This window comes from Mustela putorius, unplaced genomic scaffold, assembly GCF_011764305.1.
Source record: "Mustela putorius furo isolate JIRA1106 unplaced genomic scaffold, ASM1176430v1.1 tig00003885_pilon_pilon_pilon, whole genome shotgun sequence".
NCBI lineage: Eukaryota > Metazoa > Chordata > Mammalia > Carnivora > Mustelidae > Mustela > Mustela putorius.
In genome coordinates this window covers 215,707-222,239 of record NW_025422034.1, presented here as the reverse complement: position 1 = coordinate 222,239, position 6,533 = coordinate 215,707, and positions in this window count along the sequence as shown.

Sequence of the window (6,533 nt, the reverse complement as noted above, 5' to 3'; positions counted from 1 at the left end):
CACACAAAAAAGGCCTTCATGTAGGGCCATCTATGTATCTCTAAACAACATAGCATGACATATCAACGGCAAAAAAATGGATGGGAAGGGGACAATTGCTTTGCGTCAGTACTCTGAGCAGTAACATACATGGCCTTACTCACCTAGCAGAACTCCAGAGCTAGCAATGGAATTTTTACAAATGTTTGCTGAACAGCTTAAGCACTATTATTTTTAACTTAGTGTGCATATCTATTTTCTAAAGATATGTTAATTTATTTTATTGACTTATTACAAAACCAAATAATTTCCTCTTATTTAAGTGGCAGGTAAATAGAATTCTTTTTAATTTAAATTCAAATGGCTTTTTAGGGAAAATATACTAAAAATTCTGAAACTTGTATTGCTTATGAATCTTTTATTGGAATCCTTATCAAGTTGTATTTTTCAAGTTTTTCCTAAATAATCTTCAATGAATTGAAAATATTTTTTGGATTTTACTCAAGGCTATTAACACACACAATTTCACTTTGTTAAATATAGTGCTAAACGTTCAACAAAAAATGTGTGTCTTTTTTTTTTCCACTACCACATCCTCCATCTACTGACTGGATTCTCTCCCCAACTAGCACATATATACCATTGTCTATCTTTAGGATAAGTAAGGGTCATCTTTTGTCTTTATTCTATTCCTCGTATGCTTCTGAACTTGTTGAATTTTAATATAGTCACACCATAAGCATCACATATTTGATTCCCCTTTCAATAGTAAACAGTGCACAACCAGAGCATACCTTCAAAGCTATCAATAGACTTACTCTGATATATTATTTTTGTATTTTTGTATATTATAATAATTAAATTATAGAACAAGAGTTTCAGGTGGTAGGTGTTGTAAGTTTTACCCAAACTGACTTTTGTCAAACTCGTTTTTGTCATCATATATGTCAAGTAGTTTTCCCACGTTTATTTTTAGAATATCCGTGTATAATGAATATTTACACTGATATCTAGTATAAAAATCTTGCAATTTATTTTACAAACATTAAGATATTGAAAATCAATCTATTTCTTTAATTCATTAAAGACATTTTTGGCTTGTTTCCAGTACTTTCTTACTGGTTGAAAATGAATTTGAAGTAGTCTGAATTTCATTATTATATGGCACTTTCCCTTTGATGAATACAAAGACGATATTCTATATTAGCTATCTGAGAAGAATTTATTTTTTTAATTTTATTTATTTGTGAGTGAGAGAAAGCACAAGCAGGGGGAGCAGCAGGGTGAGGGAGAAGCAAACTCACGGCTAAGCAGGGAATCTGTTGCAGGACTGAGTCCCAGGACCCTAAGATCATGACCTGAGCTAAAGGCTCAGGCGTTTAACTGACTGAGTCACCCAGGTGTCCCAATCTGAGAAGAGTTCTGTATGTTCTTCATACTAATATGCAGTTTAAAGTCTAGGTAATTGATTTACTATTTTAGTGGCTATTACATAGATAGCACCATGTTCCAGGCAGAGAGTAAGAAAGAAATATTAAATCAACCATATTCTATGCATTCTAAATGAAAATAATCAATCATAATAATTCCTTCTATTTATGGAATATCAAGTTCTAAGCTTTCCTCCATATGAACAATGCCAAATACCAGAATAAAGGGTCAACTCATACAAATAAAGGATAGAATTAAAGAATTCTGGTAAGCCATTTAATTTTGAAAAATGGTGCTATATTGTTGCTGAGTTGTGGTTTTCAGTTACATAATATCTGATAAGTGTAGCAGTAACATGAGTGTTACGTGAGATGAGAAATGGTATATAATTAAGATATTTTCAAAAGTACAGATAAATACAAATTTGTAAACACAGCATTATGGAGGAATAAAAATAAATGATAGCTATACACTCTAAAGTGAATAAATCTTGGAAAGTTAATAGAGAAGTAAAACAAGGATAGTGCAAAAAGTATGGTACATTTTTATGAAGTTCAAGCAAATTCTGTGAAACCGTAGATGGACTTAAAGATACTATTATGTCTCAAATATTGTAAAAATTAAGCAAGGAAATAGCAAACATAAAATAACCAAAGCATACAAACTTGGGTAGATACAATAGGTGTGATCATGTTCTACTTCATAAAGAGATGAGTTAATAGATAAATAGAAGTAACTAGACTTTTTAGAAGTTAACAAAACTTTGCCTGTTATTTATTAGTAATATAAAATATATATCTTTCTAACAAAACATTTATCTTAAAAATATTTAAATATAAATTTCAGGCTACTCATAAGGTTATATTTACTTTTCCACTGAAGGAAAAGCTGGTTGTTGTAGTTGTAGTTGTTTGTTTTAGTCTCCTCCTAGTTTTTATTATTATAATGTGGAATGAGGAATGTTATATTGAAACGTGAATTATCTTATAGACAAAAATCATTACTTGATTCACCTCCTGGTACAACAGATGGAACTCCTGAAAATATGCCCTTTTGCCTTACAGAAGAGTAACAGTTATGCTTACTTCTGAAATATACTTGGTGGTGGCCCTAAATAGTGACACCATAGTAAACATTTTGAATATTTGCAATTAATTTTTATAGTCATAGGGCTCCAAAAGGCACTGCTGGTATCTTAGCAGGTATTTCAATAAAGCTAAAAGTTGCCTGACTCTTTAAAAATATTAACAAGGCACAAAACATGTCAGAAGTATTGTAGTCAGATATTATTTTTTTCCATATGCTCCTGATTCCAGACATGACAAGTTATTTTTTTAAAATTTTTTCATAAAAGTTTTTATTTATTTATTTGACAGAGATCACAAGTAGGCAGAGTGAGGCAGAGAGAGAGGAGGAAGCAGGCTCCCTGCTGAGCTGAGAGCCTGATGTGGGACTCGATCTAAGGATCCTGGGATCATGACCTGAGCCGAAGGCAGAGGCTTTAACCCACTGAGCCACCCAGGCGCCCCCATGACAAGTAATTTTTGATAGATATATATACAATGTATTTTCCAGTTATAAGAAAAATGGTTCTGCTATTTTTCACCATTTTAAAATTTACATAATATTTTAAATTAAAATTTTATTTTTTAATGTTTTACTTTTCATTTCTTTTTTTTTTAAAGATTTAATTTACTTATTTGACAGACAGAGATCACAAATAGGCAGAGAGGCAGGAAGAGAGAGAGAGAGAGAGAGAGGGAAGCAGGCTTCCTGCGGAGCTGGGAGCCCGATGCGCTGCTTGATCCCAGACCCTGAGATCATGACCCGAGCCGAAGGCAGCAGCCCAAACCACTGAGCCACCCAGGCGCCCCAACAAGTTCTTTTTTTTTTTTTAATATTAACAAACTTATTTTAAAATTTATATGGAGAGGCAAAGACTCACAATAGTCAACATAGTGTTGAAGGAGAACAAAGACTGAGGACTGACTTCAACATTTACCATAACGATGGGGCGCCTGGGTGGCTCAGTGGGTTAAGCCTCGACCTTTGGCTCAGGTCATGATCCCAGGGGCCTGGGATTGAGTCCCGCATTGCACTCTCTGCTCAGCAGGGAGCCTGCTTCTCCTCATCTCTCTCTCTGTCTGTCTCTCTGCCTATTTGTGATCTCTCTCTCTGTCAAATAAATAAATAAAATCTTTTTAAAAAAGTTTACCACAACGATAATTGTAAGCAAGATATTGTAATACCACAGAAAGTCTAGATTAAAGGAACAGAATATATATTATCAATTATATTTTATATTTAATATAAAAGCAAAAGCAATACAAGAGAGCAAAATACAATCTTTTAAACAAATGGTTCTGGAGTAATGGTGAAGCTAAATGTAAAAATATAAAATATAAAATAAAATAAAATAAAATAATAAAATAAAATAAATCCAGGCAGATATCATACACTCTTCACAAAAATTAACTCCGATTGGATTACAAACCTAAACATGAAACATGTAGAAGGTAATATAGAAGAAAATTTAAATTACCTTGGTTTTGGCAATAACTTTAGCTACAAAAGCACAAGCACTGAATTTAAAAATGTCTACTCTGTGAAACACAATGCCAAGAGAATGAAAAGGCAAAGCACAGACTATGAGAAAAAATGTGCAAAATACACATCTGGCAAAGGACTGTTAATCACAAATACACAAAGACCCCTTAAAACTCAACAATGGGGGAAAACCTGATTAAAAATGAGCCAAAGACCTTAGCAGATACCTCACAAAAGAAAATATTAAAGATGGCAAATAAGCATATAAAAAGATGCTTCACATCATATGTTATCAGGAAAATGCAAATTAAAACAAAAAAGAGACACAAGTACATACCCAGAATCCAGAACACTGACAACAGAACACGAAATGTTGGTGAGGATGTGGAGCAACAGGAATGCTCTTCCATGTCTATTGAGAATAAAGAATGGAAAACAACTTGGCAGTTTCTTACAAAACTAAACATATTCTTGCCAGATGATTCAGCAGTAGCAGTTCTTGGTATTTATCCAAAGAGGATGAAATCTACACCCACAAAGATGTCTATAGTAGTTTTATTCATAACTGACAAAAGCTTGGAAACAACCAAGATATCCTTCCATAGGTGAAAGGTCAAATAAAGTGTAGTACATGCAAACAATGGAATATTATTTAATGCTAGAGAAATGAATTACCAAGCCATGAAAAGATATGGATATAAATATTTAATAAATATTTGATTTTAGGCTTCTAATAGTCTATCAATAGTATTAGTATATTTTAACAGTGAATGCTCAGCATTCATGAATTTACCTAATGAAATATTTTGGGTTCAATATTTTAAATACTGCAACCCCTATGATTATATTCCTAATAATTTTGAATTTGGGTAAATAAACCTTAAATTTTTGTAACTTTTTTCTTATTGCAAAAGAGCTCAATGAAATTTTAGAAAATAAAAATTTACAAAAAAAAGTTTAGTTTACTATTGCCAAATAATTTAAAACTTATATTCAAATACATATATTTTTCTAAATTGATTTATATGTTACTAAAACCAAAAGCTTTTAGTTATACTAGATTTCATATCATGCAATCAATGCCAGAAAGCCATCTGGCGATGACTTTTCTTAAATAGAGTTAAGATGGGTGTTATTACAATGCAAGGTGGAAACAAAGATAGTATAACAATTGAGTGTTACATAACTTTACTGTTTTGATCAAGTTACTAATCTACAAAAGGCTTTTATTGGTGACAGACTTGGGAATTTAACAAAACTTTTAAACTAGCATGTGTGACTCATTCCTAGAAAACAACACAATCAATAACACTTTATTTAGATTAAATCAAGACTATTTCTCCATTTGAATAAAAAAGGTAGCAACCCCAATAAGTTTATTGAACATGAAAAGTCGAAATGCTGTAATGATCCAAAAGAATTAAATGATCCAGAAATGAATTACAAAAAAAGGATATAAATTACCACAGTGTTTGTATAATTGTAATGTACAACTGCCCATTATCGTTCAATAGTGTACGCTTGTACAAGAACTCTATAAAAGAATTGCACTTCTAAACTGGAAAATATGTTCCCTTTCCCCCTATATACAACTATTAAGCCATTCATTTAGCTTTTAAAATATCCACTTAATACAGGCTTTTTACTCATTTGAACAGGCAGCAGGGCTCTATTCTTATTGCTTACATCTGAAGGATAGACTTCTAGCATAAGAGGTAAAGCCCATCAAGGAGCCCAATAATAACAACAAAATACAGTTTAGTGAGCCCTTACAATCTGCCAGCTACCTTTCTGAGAATACTTCAATTAATAAAACATATAAAATACCTGACCACAAAGAGCTTACATTCTTTTGAAATATAATAGTGAAATAAACCAATAATTGAGGGGCACCTCGGTGGCTCAGTCCATTGAGTGACTTCCTGTGGCTTGGGTCATGATCTCAGGGTCCTGGGATGTAACTCCCCAGCAGGCTTTCTAGGCAGTGGGGTGTTTTCTTCTTCCTCTGCGCCCCCTCCCAATTCTCTCTCTCTCTGTCTCCAATGAGAAAATAAGCCAGTAATAGAATAATGATTGATGGTTGATGGTGATAAGTGTTACAAAGAAATACAAGAAAGGTAAAAGCCATTGGAGAATGCTGGGATGAAAGTTAATTTTATTTTGTGTTTGGTGGATATATCCATTTATGAGATGTTATTTGCACAAAGACCCAGGAAGGGAAGGAGGGTGTTATACAAATATTAAAGGAAAAGATTGCTCTAGGCAGAGCAAGTAAGTATATAGAGTTTGTGTGAACAGCTGGTCTGTTACTTTTGAGGAAAAGCAAGGAGGCCAATGAGGAGTTCATAGTGGTGGAGAGAGGAAGAAGGTATTGATGTATGACCTTCTAGTACATTGAAACGCCTTCAGTTTTTATTTAATACGAAAGGGGAAGATACCAAAAGACTTTCAAGAGCAGAATAAAATCATCTGACTTGATTCTTAGGTTAAGTTGCTGTACCAAAATAAATTTGCAGGGAGAAAGGAGTGTAGTATGTGTGCACGTGGGGTTATCAATCAAGTCAATAATTCAGGAA